The sequence below is a fragment of the Ciconia boyciana genome, chromosome 7 (genome assembly GCF_034638445.1).
Source record: "Ciconia boyciana chromosome 7, ASM3463844v1, whole genome shotgun sequence".
NCBI classification, from domain to species: Eukaryota; Metazoa; Chordata; class Aves; order Ciconiiformes; family Ciconiidae; genus Ciconia; species Ciconia boyciana.
The window spans coordinates 28,276,147-28,295,801 of NC_132940.1; the positions used below are offsets into that span (position 1 = coordinate 28,276,147).

The following is a 19,655-nucleotide window of genomic DNA, read 5'->3' on the forward strand; positions in this document are numbered from 1 at the left end:
GATGGAGCCATGAAGGCTTTCTTGTGACATTGGGCATGTTTCCCACAGACGTACTGCTGCCTGGAGCCTCAGCTCAGGGCTCCGGCCATCCCTCCACTGTAAGCTCATGAACAGTAATGAATAAATCTGTCCCTGCTCACTTATAAATAGCTTATAAAAGGTTCATAAATTATTTCTAGATGTTATAATGAATAGTTAATCAATTGTTGCAGGGCCCAACAGGTCAGCAGATTGCTTATAGCCATCAATTACAATGTCTGCTGATGAGCTTATAAGCATCAGTAGGACTCCACTGATGTCTGCGACAGGCTTGTAGCATCTATAAAGAGTTAATAAATAATTAATAAATGATGTGAGTGCTCTTAATTAAAAGCTGTAGAAGGCCATTGAAAAATGCATTCTTAAAAAGCTATGGGCAACAGAGTAAGCAAACATCTGTATCTGGGTTTGAATCCCTGCCTCTGAGGAGCAAAGCCAGCAGAGAGGTGCCAGCCCAGCCCAGTGGGCAACCTGGCTGCCTGCAGAGCAGCAAATTTCCTTTGTTCAAGGCAATCGGGCTGATTCAAGAGAAACTCTGTGCCTGCCATGGGCTGGAGCAAGGCAGGCCGCCCCAGATATCCTCTGAGCCTGGTGGCGGGATGCAGCGGTGCCCGCACCGGCGAGCTCAGCCACCATGTCCCAAGCTGCTGCAGAAGCATCCTCCGTGTGCTGGCTGCCGCGGGGAAGGCACTGGGAAGCCAGGAAACATGAATGCTAGGGAAACCAAGAAAATTTCCCAATTTTGTGGGGCTCTGGCCTGCGCCTCTGGACATCAAAGTGCTTTTCCCTTCTGGCCAAAGGGACATTTGGGGTGAGGTGCTGCTCCCCTGGTCTCAGCATCCCCCTCTGCCAAGGGGGGAGGATGACCCACAGAGATGCAGTACCAAAGAGCTGTGCACTATAGCACCATGAGGCAATAATGTATATGGTGTTTGGCCTCCTTAGCAGAAGTGCCTTATTATCATTAAATGCTGAATATTTCTGGATGATAAAAGCAATTAAGTGTAAAAAAAGGTAATGATCCATTCCATATTGCATCCAAAAGATATGAAAATCCGTCATAAAATTATCACCCTAGCACAGAATTGGACCTAAATATCTTTATAATGTAAGACAGAGAACTTTGCTTACAGTCGGAACATTTATAAGGCATTCAATTAGCCACTGGAGGGTTTCTTAGTATTCCCCAATTCTCCAGGAGCACAGAGGCAATTACAGGAGATTCTAACTTTTTAAATTAAAGACAAAAGACAGGAGAATTTGGATAAAACCTGTTCCCAGGTTTACCCTGGAACGTACGTGCAGAGGAAATTTCATGCAGATCAGGCTTAATTTACTGCACAATTTAGTTCAGAGCCAGAGCGAGACTCTTCCTGCACGTTTGCTGGAAGAGCCTTCTGCATGGAAAGGGGACCGGTATGTGATGTACCACTCTGCAAGCGGGTCCCGAGGATGCTCCCACAAGGGGCTGGGGCAGGGTGCCATCCCTTGTCCCCCTCCTGCTCCCTCTGCAGACCCCACCACCGCTGCAAGGTCTCTGAGCCCTTTGGCAGGGGTCCCATCGCCCTCGCAGAGCCACTCTGGGGGTGTCTGTCATGGGGACTCCCATCCGCCTTGTTCCTGGCCCATAGGTGCTGACAGGGGCCACGCACATGTGGCAGTGGGTATCCGTGCCTGCAGCCTGCTGCCGCTCAGCCCCTGCACATTCCTCCGTGCATCATCGCACCACGCAGCCATGCCCAGGGACTAATTTCAGTTGGAAATAAGGTGTATATTTGTAATGGGCAGTTAATGGTGAGGGTAATTAATCACAGCAGCAGATTAGCAAGGGACATGATGGATTTCCTGATTCTGACATCTTTAAATCACAATCAGTTTCTCCTTCCAGATCTGCTTGGGCTGAGCCAGAAGCAATGGGCTCAGCGATGCATCGCCAAGGCAAACCTCCCCACAAACCGGTGCCACGGTGGGAGCCCCCATCCTCACCCCCCCCACTGCGGGGTACCGGGGCTCTCCCACCCTGGGAGAAGGCACTGCAGGGCAGGAGGAGAACCTCTCCCTGCACTGGGGGCTTTGATCACTTTGTCCTGATTTATATTTTGAGAGAGTTTCAATGGATCAAGATGTCAGATCCGTAGTGCTGCCAGGAAACACCATTTTCTTTTAATAAGCAGAGAGCAGCAGGTCATTTAATCTCCTGTACCTGCTCTGCTCCTCCACCAGAGAGGTAGGACTGCACCTTCCCAGGGTAGCAGCACCTCTCTGTTCCTTTCTGGGTGGCTCTGGCAGACCTTCCCCCTTCACCGGGAGAGCAGCAGCCCAGCACAGCCCCTTACCCGCAGCTTCTAGGGATCCGCACACCCCTACACATTTGCATGGGCATTTGCTTCTTCAGAGGTGCTCCACACTGTGATGTGGCCTCACACAAGCACCAGCAGCTGGTCGCAAGCATTGGGGCCTCCCACGACAGATTTTTCATGAATGGCTTCATGATCACAGCAATACTTTAAAAAGGAATCCGAAGCCATGCCTTTCGCTTTGCTTTCTGGCTCCTGAGCCTGCAAGACTCGCTTGGCTCACGTGTAGAGCCTTGTTCTCCAGCCACCAGTGCTAGACGCTTCACAGTGGCTTCCAAGGCAAGCCAAAAACCTCCTGCAGCCGCATAAGAGCCTGCTGCCTTCCCAGGCAGTAAGATTGCAAGGCTCTTAACACAACCACAGGGGTCACCAGCCCCACACCCCAGCCTCCCCAATGCTGCATGGGGCCCTGAAGGACCTGGGTAGGCAGAAGCATCACAGGGAGCAGCTGTGTGAGCCCTAGCATGGTTCTGGGTGCCATGGGTCCTCCCCTGGGTCCTCCCCAGAGCTGGCTGGCACAGACCGCTACATGAATCACTGCGTGGTCGGGGAGGAACGAGACGGGCTTCTCCAGACCCCATTGCCCCACCGCTGCAAATCCAAACCCTTCCTATAAAGCCAACCCTGTTGGAGGAGGCTGGGCTGTGCATAGGAAAAACTGTGCAGGGGAAGGGAACACCACTGAACAGTGAAGTGAAAGTTAATACAGCTGCATAAATGAACTCAGACACTCAGCACAGGGAGGACACAGGAAAGTGTAATGCTGAAAAGTACTTTTTTTGCTGAAAAGCAAAGCTCTCTGCTACTTTTTCCAGCGCACTTGAAAATCTGAGCACACCCCAACTCCCTCGGGGCACTTCCTCAAAACCTCGGGCATTCCCCAAATGCTCTCCCCGGGTATCAGACTAAGGGCATGCAAACACTTAATCCCACGCTACAGCGCATTTCAACACTGCTGTTTTGCCAGAGCTGAGATCACTACAGCGGAGGCCAGTTGTGGCAGGCGAGGGATGCAGGGCTGCAGGCAGCATCCCCTACCAGCATCCTCAGGGCCTGATGCCTGTCAGCATTTTGGTTTACCCAGGGCAGTGTGTTGATCCCAGCGATGCTGGAAGCCAGCATTAAAGCCATGCTGTGGCATTTCCCAGCTGCTGCTGCCCAAAGAAATAACACTAACTGCACATTAACATGGCAGAGCTGGGCTCCCACGCTGCCTTCCCTGTGCCCAGGCGAGGAAGAGAAGGATTGCTAGTGTGCAGAGAGATTCCCCGCTGAGAGAGCAAGTACTGGCTCTTGGGGCACTAACATTCAGCAAAAAAATGGGGAAAAAAAGAGCGTGTTTACAAATATATATATTTATTTTTATATATGCATATCTATATGTATGTCATTATGGTAAGTCATGGTGAGACAAAGCAGATCGGCTACAGCCTTGACGTTCTAAAATTAGGTTTTATGTAAAATAAGTATTTGCTTCATGTAGGGCTGTTGCTATTAAGATTTATTTTCATCCTGACTTGTATTACTGCTTGATATGATTGGGTAAAGCCCAGGGCACATGCATATCGTTGCCATTCATAACATATACATGGATTCATGACCTAGCTAGCAAGCTGAATTGCCTTGCAATTTTTTTTCCGCTGCAGAAAGCTTAAGAAGCATATAAGTCTTAGAGCAAAAAGACACCCTGTGTATTTGCTCTGCAAGAAGAGCTCTTGAATGGAGTTGTAGGAGCCAGAGAAAGCATTGCACCAGCTGCCTAGCATTCGTTACCCATGTGGGCTCATTTCTAAGAGCAGGACCCATCATGTTCGTGGGACTAACAGTAGGCAACAGGGCAGTAAATGTTAGTGGAGCAGTTGTATAAGCTCCAGGACAGCCCATGACTTCCCCTTCCCCAGAAAAAATTCCCAGTGTGTTTATTTACTTTACCTCTTTAACCAAACGCCTCTGGCAAGGGCACTTTACTGTTATTAAGAAAGCATAAATTTAATACTTACAAACATATACATGTGAACCCCCATGCTCCTGCAGGAATAGAAATATGGTTACCATAAACAGGCAGAAATGGTGATTTTAATAACAACTTTTATGTCCCCTGAGGCTTTCCTGACACAGTGAGGAACACGTCCTCGCTGCGGCTCAGGTGCAGGGCTGGGAGCAGTTACCCAAACCCCCAGGATGGATGTCGTGGGCATACGGCATTTACTTCATGGAAACAAAAGGTCCATCGCCAATGGGGGCCAGGGAGCTAGTGCTGCCCGCAGAGAGCGAGGAGAGGAGACACAAACAGGAGGGGAGAAGCACCCACTTACCCCCCTGTGAGGGGAAAACAGGCACAGTTTGATTTCTGCTGCAGAGGAGCAAGGATGATGGGAAAGGCACTGCATTGCACCAGGGACACTGCTGAGAAACTGCCCGCTTCAAGAGACCTCTGCCAGTCCTTACAGAAAAAACTCCTGACAAAAGATGGAAAAGCCACAGCTAGCTAAGGAGAAGGAAGGTTTGGGTTTATAGAAAGCTTTTCTCACAGGGGGAGAGAGAGAGATCCATGAAAGACTGGCTTACAAGTCCTGGGTTTCTAGGGTCAAGGCTGAGTTGTGACAGCCTGATGCAAGCAAGAAGATGGAGATGTATCCACTGAGAGAAAGAGCCTGACCAGCGATATGGAGGAATTAGGATCATTGGCACCAGCTGAGAGACCAGGTAGTTTTAGAATAAAAGGACCAAGTTGAGGGTTTGCTATACATCTCCCTGGGAGTCATTTTGGAGCAATGCTGCTGGAGACAGCAATACTGCTGGGACTGATCTTGTTCGGCAAGAGGCTGCTTTCCAGGCAGAGACTGAGGTGCAGATGCTCAAACCGATACTGCTTGGATGTGTCTCGAGTGGGCTTCTTACCTGCCAATTACAGAACTGACACAGGGAGATGCTGCTTTTGTTTGCTTTTTAAGTAGAAAAAACATTATAAAAAAGCCAGCTGTCAAAAGTAAGCTTGGAGTGAGCAATCACCACTGGCTTCAGTATGATTAGACAGAAAGGTATGAAAAACAGGCTGGTAAATGAGGGCTCCATCTGTAGAGGAGAAACCGGATGAAGGGATCTCCACCTGGGTACTTTTGGGCCCTTTGGCCTCAACTTCAGCAGGGGCTGTTGGCAGCCCCAGCCAGCCAAGGAATGCACCTGGCTGGGGTTGCTGAGCTGCCGTGCCATGCCGTGCCGTGCCGTGCCACGCTGCATGGGGTGCACAGCCTGCAGGAACCAGCCTGGCAAGGCAGGATCAGCACTGCCAAACACAGCAGGGCCATAAGCACCAGCAAGGGAGCAGAGCTATTTAAACCAAAGGACAGTGCTATCGCAAGAACAAATGAGGATAAACTGGCTATGAATAAACTCAGGCTGGAAGAAGGAAGGATGGAGCTTTGGGCCAGCCCTGGCACAGAGGGAACAGGAGTTGGGTTTTATTCCCAACTTTTCCAAGGAGATGGCAGGATGCAGCACCTAGGGCACCAAGGCTCTGGGCTCTACAACCCCAGAAGTCCTCAGCCCACGGACCCTCTATCGCCTGCCATGTTCCCTCCCCCACCCATCCTGCTGTCGTGGGGCTGGGCGCTCCTTGCAGGACACCGCACCCTTGCCTCCCAGCTCCACCGGAATGTGTAACCCTGCTTTATTTCATACATTTTTTTTAAAAAACATACATGGCATTTCTTTACAACTGTCAGCATCGACCTTCATAGCTGCCATGGTGATGAGCACCACAAAGAAGCCTATAAATAACATGAATGTGTCACATGCTGGCCCTTTTATGGGCCCCACTCTTTTTGATTTACTTATATGCAAGATATTTTACAGGACAACCCAATTAAGCTTGACAGCTGGCTGACAATGAATTCCTGCCCAGCGATGGCTTGCAGACACTTTATATTAAACTAGACAACGTGATGCAGAAGACCAGTAGAAGCTACTGGTGGGATTTTGCATTTGTACTTGCTGATACCACTGGAGGGTTCCCTACGATCTTTACAGCAACAGCCACTAAAGGAGCCACAGGAGACAGGCAGAGTGTGCCCCGTTCAGTGCTGAGCAGCAGCACAGCACCAGGCTGCAAGTTTTAGGAGGGACCCTTAACTCCCCCCGTTGCATGCATCAGGCAAGCATTCAGTTACAGGGTCCCGCCGAGTTTCTGGGATGCTACAAGAACTTTGCATGCCTGGTTGCATACATTTTGGCTACGACTCAATCTGAGCAGGTCGCTCTGCTGTGGATGTAATGCAAAAGTGCGGTCAGCTACCCTGAGCCTTACAGCAGCTACGAATTTTGTAGGAGGCCACTGTGGAACTGAAAGCCCTTGATCAGGGCTGCCTTGGTGGCATCAGCACGTGCCACTGGCGGAGCTCAGTCCCTTTTCCTGCAGCCGGGCTGCTCACCCAGGCTTCCACTGCATCTTCTACGCCATGCACTCCTCACACAGCATCCACCCTAAGTAACATCTCACTCGGCCATTTTCATCTGACACCTCTGTCATTCCAGCAGTGATTCCTATATTCCAGAGGGGCGAGGCAGAAATAAAACAGCAGACTCGGGGCTTACATGGCATGTCTCTCTCAGCCCCCGGTAAGTCGTAGCTATTCTGGGAAAGCCTCTTTCACTCTCCAGACCTGCTTCCACTTTTTCTCCCAACCAAATAAATGGCTGTGATGGACAACCCTCATCCCAGAGTTGCTTGAGCCAGCTATCCTTCCCAGCTCGACGGTGTCTTTCTTACTCTTTCCCTGCATGTTCCTGTTCCACCAAGCCAGGGCAGAGCATCCCCAGCAGAGATAGCTGAAAAATGAGGTTATTCACTGTGAAAATAATCCAAGTTGCTTTCTATGTTGCTCTCCAGGGAAGGCAGTGCCTGGATCCTGCCCCACCTCTTTGGAGAGGCAGAGGGAAGGAAGCCTCCGTAGCATGTGGGGATAAATACAGACTCCTCACTTACAAATAAATGCAACACCATTTTTTCAGCTTTTTTCAGCTGGAGCCCAGTACTGGATTTTAGGCCCAAATATCCGCTTTCAGACTTTTGATCTTGAATGATTTAACAGTATTAATGAAGGCAGGTGCCTCATAAAATAACAGTCATTCACTTGAAAACCCAATTTTCCAGCAATTTTTCAAACAGAGAAACTTTTGATCGGCTGTGGTTTGATGTTGAGCTGACACCTGAACCTGGGTGGCTGTAAGCTTAATGAAGAGCAATGAGTCCCAATAACGTGACCTAAACTACCCGAGCTCTACGATTATTTGACTTCAGGTTTATAAATTCCCCCAAAATTCACATTAAGGGTGCCAGTTCTCCCCTCTCCTTCAGCATTTTCTCCTTTGATGTCTGCTGCATTTTCCTCTATTCTTTCTTCCCTCTTCCCTGGATGGTTTTATTTTGCCTTTACCAAGGAAATCGAGCGCAGCACACCTTCACAAAGTTCTTTTGCAACTATAAATTTCCTATACTCCCCCTGCAAGGTTTTGGGTGCGAAGAGGGAGTTCAAAGCAACGCTCCTGTCTTCCTGTGAATTTGAGGCAAAATCCATGTGGGACTGTGAGGCTTTGCTGCCAAAGCCTGGTTACACAGGGGGAGAGTGGAGAATTAATTAAAAGGTGATTAAGTCCCACCATGACCTCCACCATGAGCCAGGGAGGCACAAGCACTGCCCAAAGTCTAAGGGCACACGATGCTACACGAGGCGAAAAACTGGGCTGGCTATTAGGTGGGATGAGTTGTGTGGCTGCAGAAAACGCGGGAAGATCAGAAAAGCTAAGAAATCGAAGGAGAAACCGAAGAAAAAACACGAGATTTATTTCTGTTAGGGAAATAAGAACTGAACAAACCAGTATATTAGTGTAACTGCAGAAGGGATGGGGAAGAGTGGAAGGAAGAGGCTCCCTTTCCTGGGGAGCCGTAGGTGGCTCACTGCTGTGCCGCACACTGAAAACCAGCAGTCATGCTCACCAAAATTTAAGATACATGAGAGGAATTCAAACAAGAGCAAACCAGAAGCTGTATATTTTGCAAAGGGATTAAAAGAAAGCTTTAGAATAGGAGCCAATGGCTCCACAGGTAAATTAATTACATGGAAGCTGCCCAGGAAAAGGACGTGTAGCAGCAATGAAAGCTTCATTAGCACCACTGGTGTGCAGTACCAGCAGACTGGGAAGCCAAAGTGCAGGCACGCAGCCTGCGCGGGGCAAGGAGAGGTGTTGATCAGCAGAACCAATATGCAGCAGGTTCATCTGGAAATGCAGAAAAGCAGGGAAGCTGTTGCCAGCCAAGATCTTGCTTGCAGAGGTAAACTGCAGCAGGAGTTTAAAATCCAGCTCTGGAAGAGAATCGCAAGGTTGCAGTCCGCAAGCAGGGAGCAGTTGCTTGGATGTAGAACTTGCCCAGCCTTAGCACAAGGGAATCACTCACACCCCACCAGCAGATCTACAGAAATTTGTTGTGCTTTTTAAATGTAGGCATACAAGTCCAGAGGGGTCAACCCAGGCTGTCCTAACTTTAATAACGCAACAACTTGTTATCTTTAATAATCAAGTTTCTATCAGACTACACTTTAACCTCGCAATGTAAATGATGTGCAAGGGCAGGGGGTGGCTACAGAAAAGTGAACCTAAATCGCCCAGCTCTGTTGCTGTTGCAGAAATGAACCCGCAGGGAACAGAAAAGCCATCCCAGGGCAGCGGCAGCCGGCAGCCTGAGCTGTCTGCTAATTGCTAAGGACAACCAGGGACCTGCAATTTGTTTGCTATCTTGCTCAGTCCCGTGTGTGGGAAGGGCACGGGCGTGCTCGCACACTGCGTGGTTTGCAAACAGCATGGGGGGAAAAGTTCAGCTGAACTGCTTGAGTTGGGAAAAAGCAGCCACACACAAAGATTAATAATAGCGGCTTTCTTCTTAACTGGAGTTACTAGCAAGACCCCAGGGATGTGCTTGCCTAAGCAGGTAACGCTATGAACTATTTAATGGGGCTAGCCCAAAAGCAATGACCCAGAGCTCCGAACATGCTGGGTAGTGCAGCAGCTTTCTACAACCCACCTGAGCAAGGCCAAAGTGCTTTCAGGCACACACAGCCCCTATGCCCAGCTATTTCAATAGACAAGATTTAAATGCCAGGAGTGCAGCATAGCCTGCAAATGCGCATGTCCCCATCTACTTGTGCAACAGCTGTTGCAGTGGTAGGAAATGGAGAGACTTCTCTTTCATTTCTGGGAGCTACAGTTTCTCTGACCCTCCCAGCCCCGAGACCATGGGAGGTTTGGAGGGAGAGTGTTTCCAAGGTGCTCATCTGTTTGCTCCCTCCAGCCTCACAACCTGAGGAAGAACCACTTGGCCTCAGGGAACCGAGGACTTGTCCCCTCCGTGGGTCAAGGGACCCAGATCTGCTTCCAGACGCTTCCTCTGGGAGAAGGGAAAGGTGTGATGGGCTCGTGGGAAGGGATGAAGATTTCCTTATGCAGCCAGAGCATCAAACCTGCATTCAAAGCAGGCTCTCTGTGGATGCTCTGCACAGCTGGGCTCTCACACAGGTTTATCTGCAGAGCTATCACAGTCCGAGCCTCTGCTTTGCAGCCAGATTTTTATATTCTGTGCTGATTTCCCAAGGGTCTTCATTTGGTCTCATCATCCCCACAGGGATCAATAGGACTGCAGCTGCCATCCTAGCATCTGCAGCCAGCTTTGCTGAGCAGCAGTGTGGTCTGCTGGATAAAGCAGGGGCTGGGAGCCAGGAGCGCTGAACGCCAGCCCCACTCCTGCCAGAGGCCTCTGCTGAGGGCTCGGTCAAGCCCATCAGTGTCTTCGAAGACACCCAAGGCACGTCCTGGCTGGGCGTTATCACTGGTGACCTTGTGTCCGCCTGATGCTCAGGGATCAGGCAGCACCGGGGATGGTGCCCGGGGAAAGCACCGAGGAGCTCTGCAGCTCCTGCAGGCAGAGGAGGCCAGGCGGTGGTCTGCTCCCTCCACACCCCACCCCAGCCCTTCCCTTAGCAGATGGCTCTGACTTGTGAAGCTGAAAGCTGAAAGGCCACAGCATCCATGGCTGGGATCAAGTGAGAGGAACGTAATTAAAGTAGCCAGCATCGTCCTGCATCGCGGGACTGGGGAGGTGGCTGGAGACTTCTCCCCTGCCTCAGCTCTATGCTTTGGGTAATGCCAGAGGAGAAGCCCTTCTGTGGAGAAGTCCAGTGTGTGCGGCTGGCTGCAGAGCCAAGCGCTGCTTGCTAGCAGAGCCTTTCCAATCTCCCTGAGTGCTTCTGGCTGTTGCCAACCTCTTCTTTCTAAAAACTCCGTGGAATTACAGGTCCAACAGCAGACTGTAATAGACATACCAGAGATCAGTAGCTATCTAAGACGATGTGGAAAATATACCCATATCTTTGGGCTAAAATCTTGTATAGGATCAGCTGCATTCCCTTTCGTGAGGATCCTGTGATCTGCAATTGATGTACACTTTGTGTTTCGACACCACCTCCCACATATCTGTATTAATGACTACCTTCCTTCACTCTTTGCTCTGTGATCACTGTGCTCAGATATGCAATGCAGGCATTGCCCAGCACAGGGATTCAAGCCTGATTAGCGGCAGCGAAAGCTCTACTAATATAACCATACAACGATGCCCTGCCAGCCATTCTGGTCTGGAGGAGCTAGACCCACAGGGAACCTCGCTCATCCCCCAGCCACTGCACAGAGCTGCGTGCTCAACGGCGTCGCCTCCGCCTGCTGCCAGAGCCGGGCCTGACCCACCAGCACATTTCCCTGCTACATGCTCCTTCAGCTGTAATAAAGCTTCAGGGGAAAAATTAAGGCTGCAACTTGTCAGGTGTCTTTGTATGCAGTGATGGATTCTGCATCTAGTTATTAACCTCTTGCAACAGCTCAGTGTTATCTTGTATGGAAGTAATATTAGGTTAAACAGCTGTTGATAACTTATCTCCCATTATCAGCGACTTCATTCAAGGCCAATATTTACTCACATCCAAGAAGCGTCGCTATATTCCCAACGGCATTCTTTATGGAGTTAAATGAGAGCAGCTTTTAATAGGTACTTCTTAGGTACCGAGGAGGCCCATATTACCCAAGTGTCTCCTAATCTTGAATGCGTGGCACAAGAAAACTCCCGGGGGAACAAGGCCTGGACACGCACACAGTCTGGGGAGGAAACCTAATCTGGAGGAGGAAACCTCACCTGGGGGAGGAAACCTAACTTGGGGAGCATCTCCTGCAGACAAAAAGGTGCTGACCCAAATTCCCCACCTGCTGCCGCCTGCACCAACCGATGGTGCTGCTGCTCCTTCCCATCCTTCTTTCCTTGGAAGGCAGGTCAGCCGTGGGCTACTAGCATGTCCCAACAGGTCCCAACCTCCGTGTGACCCTTCCCATCCCCTTTTTCATCCTCTAATGACAGCCCTTCAACCAAGGGCGCAGAAGAGACATCCCCTGCCACTCCGCTCCATCATTCAGACCTAGCGTAGGTAGGTTCCCCTTAGCTGAAAAAATAAGTCTTTGTGCTCTAGCTGTGGACACTGTCAAGAGCGTGTCAGTGGTTTGCTTCATGGCATTTTTCCAGGGAGGCCATCCTCTTCTTTATTACTTTTGACGAAGCTATAACAGTATTGCAAAGCCTTAGGCAGAGACTGAGACCCCGCTGTGCTGGACATGGTAGAAGCAGAGATCAGAGGAAATAATTTGCATCCAAAAAAATGAGATCCCTGCAGTCTAACTTCTCCCACCAGTATTTGCAGGCATGATCTTGCACATCAGGCCTGGGATGGGGACTGGGGGTTCTGGGTTCAGATCCCAGGTGTTTCCCATCAGCACAGGAGGTTGAAGCCCCCCACCACACCACCACGCACACAGACGCGGCACCGCTCAGCGCGGTCAGCGGTGGCACAGGCTGTCCACGCACGTGCTCCTGCTTTCCCTGCCTGAAGTTAGCAGGTGTGAAGGCAGTTTCCCAACGAGCTACACAGTCCGGGGTCTGCTCACAGCCTCTCCTCTCCTCCACACCACCGCTGGTCCACACTGCAATGAGAAATTATACCTCGGCGATCGCTGGGCTGTTTTATTACGCCATTGCAGTTGGTGGAGTCAGTTGAACTGAACCCATGATCTGTAAGCAAGCGGCAGCCCTAGGAATGGCCAAGGGCTGGCAAGAGACCATAGTTAATGCTTAGTCTAAGCTGCCAGTGACAGGTACACTGTTAAGTGTGTCCCCTGACTCAGTACCCAACTGCGGTGAGTTTATAGCCTTCAATATTGTTACATTAATCATAAGGAATCTCCCAGTTCCTTGGAAATACAGCGACAAGCTCTCCAGGGCTGGTTTCAGTAGTTTTATTCCTAGGTAATAGCCCTCTCCCTCATTTATAGCTATGTCTAGACACAAAGCGAGGAAGGTGCTATAAACACTTGATGTAAAAGCCCTGTCTACCTCCTAATTCCTGCATTTCACATCCCGACTGTGCACGGAGTACACGGGCATAAAGTCTGTGCTCACACACCTTCCCACGTCACCAGCCCTGCATGACTGCAGCTTGCTGTCCCCAGCACCAGAGCGTGGCAGGTCCCCGGGGGCAGCCTGGAGGGTGCCCAGGAGCGGGAGGCTGTTTGCTCAAGTCCTACGATCTGCCTCGAGAAAATGGCCAAGTGGGAAGGAAAGAGGCAAGGTGTGCTGCACATCTTCTTGGGAAGAGGCATAGGAGCAGCTCTGCTCCTGATGGCATTTCTCAGCACTGTCCTTGCAGGCACCCTCTGACCACAGAGGACAGCGTGAAGAGGAAGACATCAAACTCACCCGTAAACAAGAGCAAAGAGAGGAGCTATTTAATCCTTTTTTGGAGGGATGCTAGTTCATTATTGATCAACACCAACAAAATTAACATAATGGGACGAAATCTTAAAATGTTCAAGGCCTTTATGGATGTCAAAAAAGCATTTACTAAGTTTAAATATTGTGTTTAATGCACCCATAGCTCCAGTGACACCACCCCAGCTATACCTCATACAGAGGGAGCCTCTCTACCTATTTTAAGTCTCCCCAGGGCACCTGAAATAACTAAGGCCTCTGAGGCAGACAGAGGAGGGTGAGAGTGGTTGGAGAAGATATGTGCTGAAGCCTGGGGATGACCCAACATCACTGAGACTGGGCACATCACAGGGAAGGAGAATTAAATCACAACCCTGTGGGAGATGATGGCGATGCTGCCCAGGACCAAGCACGCGAGGGAAGGGGCTTGGGAAGGGGCGGATTAGCACCATCACGCCTCAGCCATGCCGGGCCAGCTCAGGACCACACATGCTCATGTAAGTGTCACACAAGTGTGGCATTTAAAACTTTGGCCTGGGGTCTTGCAGAATAGCTTGGCTGAGCCGGCTCATGACACCGGTGACAAAGCTTGCTTGAGCAAGCAGAGGGACAGTCAGGGACTGATGGCAAGCAAGCCGGTGACCTGCCTGTGGTGACTCTGCTGCCAGCAAAGGTGGTGACTTTATCTCATGACACTAGTTGCTGTCAATTATTTTCCAGCTCTTGTGTGTATTCATGCACTGCACAGCACTTTGGAGCCTTCAAGATGAAAGGTACTTTCACCAGCACTTCAGTGGCTTGTTTCCTATTATAGGTCTGGTTTTGACACTCCCCCACCCTCTTATCTAACTTTCTCTACAAAGCTCTTCTTACTTTTTCATCTTTCCTCTGTGGTCCCTAGCCAGGGGAAAAAAAAACAAAACAAAACAAAAAAACCATATTTATTTCCTTTTTGGAAAGCTTGAGATTAATAAGACACAGTGGTCTGGGGATAGGAGACTTTCACAAAAGTGATTCTTTGACAAAGAAGTCTGCATACTTTTCTGTAAACTCCTCTCTTCAAAATGGCTTGGTGCTTAAGGAAAAAAGGCCTTTGTTTTTTTGCTTTTAACGAGCCTAGTGGATGTTTTAATTAAGTTGGGTAGGAATTTTCAGAGTTACTTGATGTGAAAATGTGAGCCTGTAAGAGCCGCCTTTGATGCTTGAGTTATGTTTTAAACACTTGATGAGTCCTGCAGAGCTGTTAATCCTTTTAGCATAGCTAATAGCTATTGCTAGAGTGCTCATGAAATCCTGTTTTGTTCGTGCCTCTGCTGAGCTGGAGGCTTCCTCTGAAATGGCAGCAGTCCACCCCGGAGCTGTTTGCGCGCCCCAGCCCCAGCAGCCCCCCACACCACTGCGGGTGAGGGCAAGAGGACACCTGGGGACCCCAGGGCAGGTGGCTGGTAAGAGCCACAGGGGTCTCCCAGCACATCTGAACGGGGTGACGCTGGACTGCTCCAAGCACCCACTCACAGGAGCACATCCTGGTGGCATCCCGGAGTTGTGCTAGGGCGAGGGCAGAGGCATGCGTGAGCCCCCCGTCCTCGTCCCCCTCCCGGATGGGTCACCCGCATGCGGTGCCTGGTGGGAGCTCAGGAATGGTTGCTCAGTAGCAGGGCACACCGTGGTCTGTGTGTGCAGTCCTCTGACGTGTCCAGAGTTGCTACCTTAAAACAAGAGCTTTTCTTCTCAAACATTTTGAGTTCACCTCTCTCCAGATCTGGAGAGCCGCCCCTCACCTTGTGAAAAGCCTTTCCTCTGCTCTGTAGCTCTGGATTTGCTTGAGGGACAGGTAGGGAGGAACTGACTTAGGGGAAATGCAAATGCCTTCCACAAAGGATGCAGCAGCGAGAGATGAAAGCCAACTCCATTTGCATTAGTTCCATAACTCTGGATGTTTTCCCTCTCCCATTTAGACTGGAGTTCACACACACATGCACACACGTTTTTGCCACAGAGCTATTCCATTGCCAGCTGCTCCTCCCAGGAGTTTTGAAGAAATCCCCGTTTATACATGAAGCTACTTGTCAGAGCACCAGCAGCAACCTGCGAAGGCAGAGATAGCGCCCAGGTAGCTGTGATGCAGCAGAGACCTGCCGTGGCTCTCGGGGCCAGCGCGAGCTTGCTCCCGTCCCCCTGTGCACAAAGGGGGACACCCCGAGCTGGCAGCAGGACCTGCACCTCCCTCCTGCCACCACCCAGCGTTACGGTCCCATTAGCCAAATAAAAACCAGCAAGATGATGAGCTCCACCACAGTGCACGGGCTGTGCTTTTATGTGGTCCATAGCAAAATATCAGCAGCAACCTATCAATTTGTTAAAGCAGAAAAACAGGCATGGGAAAACACTCTCTCCCTGGATCTATGTGCTAAATAACTGAATAAGCAGGGCTGTCTCCCAGGTCGGTATGTGCCTGTACACTGCGCTCCTGGGGGATATCCCGCTGCTGCCACCGCCTTTCCACGGCGAGGCGGCAGAGGAGCTAGGGCCCAGATCCTCTGCTGGGTTTCCTTTGAAGAGCTCCTCGGAGTGCATGCAGTGCACAGCAGGGCGCTCAGAGCCGGATGGGGACACGCTCAGAGCCGGATGGGGACACGGGGACACGGCGTCGGGGACTCCGGCTCCAGACTAGAGCTCCAACCGCGACGCTGTGCCAAGCCACGCTCACCTCCTCAGCTCACCGCTCTGAAACCCTCCTCCAGCATTTGCACAGTGTTTTGTATTTATTTCCCGTATTATTTTTTAAAGGGAGCCAGGGGATACCTCTCTGGCAGCAACCTGGCTCTGCCAGGGGCAGGGGAGTTTAAGAACAGCTACGCACAGGCAGTTTTTGAAGACATGGAGGTAAACGGGACGGGGTTGGAGAACCTAGTACTGCTAGTGTCTTAACCAGAGGCGATTTTCTGTAAAACTGGCTTAAACAGGCAGCCAAACATCTGTTTTCATTCTGACAGCAAAAGCTTTGCATTGGGAACCAGAGAAAAACCCATTTTATATTCAGCCCAGTCTATTGCTGGTTGCAGCAAAACCTGTAGAGAGCCCTAAAATTGCAGGATCCATGCTTATTTCATCTTACGTCGGTGACGCTCAGGAGAAGGGGATTTCTGGAGGAGGATATTGCATGCAGTGATGAGACTCTTGCACACACATTCATTCTTGCAGATGAGCCCAGGACACCCTCTGCACCCGACAGGCACCCGGGGGAGAGGGCAAGTGCCACCTGCGAAGTGCAGCCACGGGGTGGACATCCCGCAGCCTGAATGCAGCCTGGCACAGTGTCAGATCAAGGAGCTACCCAAGACCCACAGGGCTCAGCAGGCTTGGGAGATGTGGAGGGGATGGTACCGGAACTGGGCATTACGGTGGGCTTAGGTGAAGGCAGCTCACAACTAAAGAGGCATCCAGATTCCTGGCAAAATCCACCATGGGACACTGAAACCCTTGTGCCAGCTGCCCTGCTGCCTGACGAGAAGTATGACAGCGGCACGTCCGGAGTGATGACTCTGGATCTGACACCCCTCAGGCTCAGGAGCATCAGATCAGGCTCCCCAGACGGCGCACCGGGCTGAGCACAACTTCCGCGCGGGCTCCGGCAGAGCCGCAGATCGATACCCCACGCCCACGGGAAGTCACGGCTCAGCTGCACAGCCTGTCTGCCCGACGGATGGTGACAGTCTGCCACCGTGCAGGAAAAAGGGGGAAAAGGCTGCAAACGGGGATCTTCCGGGCGCAAGAAAGCCCCCCCGAGTAAAATCCACACCCGACAGCGCCAGCGAGGCAGGACCGCCGGCAGTACCCGCGTCCTCCCGCGCACATCAGGTCTGCGGGCGGGCAGTGCCTCTGCTAGCAGGGTAGGAGAGGGAAAGGTCCCACTCAGAACACGTTCAGCATCGCCAGGGGAGGGCCGACCCCCTCACCGTGCCCCGGGGCGTGTGGTGACAGCCGGGCTGTGCCACCTCTCCCACGCTGGCTTTCTGAGGTCGACTGCCAAGGGGAAGGGTTTCCAGCGCGGAGACCGGGAGCATCCCTGCTCGCAAGGCGAGCCTCCCGGCACTCGGCCCCGCTGCGAAGAGAGCTGGAGGGAGTTCACAATCCCTGGGAGGACAGAGATCAAACACGGCTCTTGCATCCCCTGGCTGAGGCCTAGCCGGAGAGCATCCCCGAGAGCGGGACGGCCACCTGCCGAGGCAAGGCACCCAGCACCCCGAGCAGCAGGCGGCTTTGGGCATGCCCTTCGGGGACACCCCCCATCCCACGGGTCCCACCCCGGGGCTCCCGCGCTGAGGGCAGGTTTCCGGCAGCCAAGTTTGGTCCAAAAGCAACAGCGGCTTCTCCCGCATCAGCCCAAGCAGCTGGCTCTGCTCTCCCGCCGCGACCTGGCCGCCGACCCTTCTTCTGGGGGGCGCGTTGGCCGCAGCCCCCCGGCACCCCCCCACTGCGGCCGGCCGGTGCGCGGCGCTGCCCGAGCGGGACGCCGGCCCATGCCGCTCCCCCGCCGGGGGGCTCGGGGAGCCGGCGGCACAGCGGGGAGCGGAGCGGAGGGCGAGCGGCCGGCGGGGGGGCGCAGCCCGGGGCAGCCCCATCCCCGCAGCATCCGATGGCGGAGCGGCGCGGGGGGGGGCGGGGAGGAGGGAGACGGTGCCCGGTGGGACCGCAACGGGGAAAACTTGTGCCGCGTCCGGAGCCCGGCGAGGCGCTACGGCACGGGGGGATGCTCGGAGCCGCGCCGCGGGGGCGGCGGGGACCCCCGGTGCTGCCGGCGGTGCCTTACCTGCGGGGGCCGCTCCGGAGGCTGCAGTCCGCGCCGTAAATCCGTGTGCCGGGTGCGGCGCCGGGCGGGCGGGCGGGTGCCCCCCGGGGCCGCGGAGCCCCGGCCGCCCGCCGCTCAGCCCCGCGGCGCCCGCCGCCCCGCCGCGCTGCCCGCCGCCCCGCCTCGCCGCCCGCCGCCCCGCCTCGCCGCATCGCCGCCGCTGCCGTCGGGGGCTGCGGGCCGCCCCGCCGCCGCTCGCCGCCCCGCCGCCGGCCCCGCGGCCCCGCGCCGCGCTCCGCCGTCCGCGGGAGGCGCGCTGGGGGCGGGCGGCGGGGCGGCGCGCCGGTGCGGCGGGGAGGGGGGGCCGTCCCACCGCCCCCTCCGCCCCGCGCCGCCGGGCCGGGGGCTGCGACCCTCCCCCGAGCCCGCCACCCTGTCTGCAGGACCCGGGCGCAGCCCCGTCCCCCGGGATCCCCGTCCCCGGGAGCTGGGGTTTCCTCCGCCGCCATCCTGCGGCCGGGGACCCCCATCCCCGTTCCTGGCACCCGAGAGCAGCCCGTCCTCGGGATCCTGCCCCTGTGTCGCTGGGGGCTGAGGCTGGTCCCAGACCTCAGGACACCTGTCCCCATCCCTGGGACCTAAGAGCGACATCAGAGCCCAGAACCCCTGCCTCCATCCCCACCCCCTGCCTCTGTCCCCCTGCCTCCATCCCCACCCCTTGCCTCTGTCCCCCCTGCCTCCATCCCCACCCCCTGCCTCCATCCCCACCCCCTGCCTCCATTCCCCCTGCCTCCATCCCCACCCCTGGGGGCTGCAGTCAGCCCCAGAGCCCCGGAGGCCCCAGCTCCAGCCCCCGGAGCTGGTCTCAGTGCCAGAGCCCAGGACTCCCTGCCACCATCCTGCGGAGCTGTATCGGTCCCAGAGTCCAGGGCGCTGCCCTTAAACCCTTCTCCTGCCTGTGCCCCGGGGGTGGCTCAGCTGCTCTGGTAGAAAATGGGGAGGGGGCTGCCCAGTCTTTTCCCCCACCCCGTAGCCTTTCTTCCCATAGCAGAGGTTCTGCACCATCCCTTGGAGAACTCAGGCCAGGCACATGCCCTGTCTCAGTATCAATTTTCCAGTCCACCTCCTGCCCCCACTATGCCTTCCTACCTCTCCCAGTCCTGCCCAGCCACAGGTCCGACGCTTCACCAGGGGCATTGCTGTGGCAGCTCTGGCCCCAACGGCACTGAAGGCACCCTGCCATAGGTGAGCTTTGCGTGTGGGTGACAGGAACAGGAGCTGACACCATGAGAAATCTTAACTCCACAAACCTTGGCTTTTGACAGCAGCAGCTGAAATGCGGCGAGTCCTGTCCTAGACATCCAGCCTCAGTTTGAGTGTTTCCTGGGGTGAAGAACCAGCGATCCAGAAGCAGCAGCTCCTTGGTTTAGCTGTCTTCATCACCGAGGACATGCAGCACTGAAAGGTGAAGGGCAGAGGGATGCCAGCCTGCAGCCCTGCTTGCACCGCTCCTACCCGCAGGCTCCCAGCACTTTGCAAAGAGGGAACCGTTGCACCCTCACTCTTTGCAAAGGAAATAACTGTCCCTTCATGGCATGAATGGGGGACCCTTGTG

At 53.6% G+C, this 19,655-nt stretch overlaps 1 protein-coding gene across 1 annotated transcript in view; it reads right to left on the minus strand.

Moving 5' to 3' along the window:
• The window catches only part of TMEM121 (transmembrane protein 121), a 37,277-nt gene extending 19,185 nt beyond the window's left edge, over positions 1-18,092 (minus strand). Inside the window, exon 1 of the mRNA XM_072867650.1 lies at positions 18,062-18,092. The gene's annotated coding sequence lies outside the window, so the exon portion shown is untranslated. The remainder of the gene's footprint in view (positions 1-18,061) is intronic.
• Between the last annotated feature and the right edge of the window lie 1,563 nt (positions 18,093-19,655).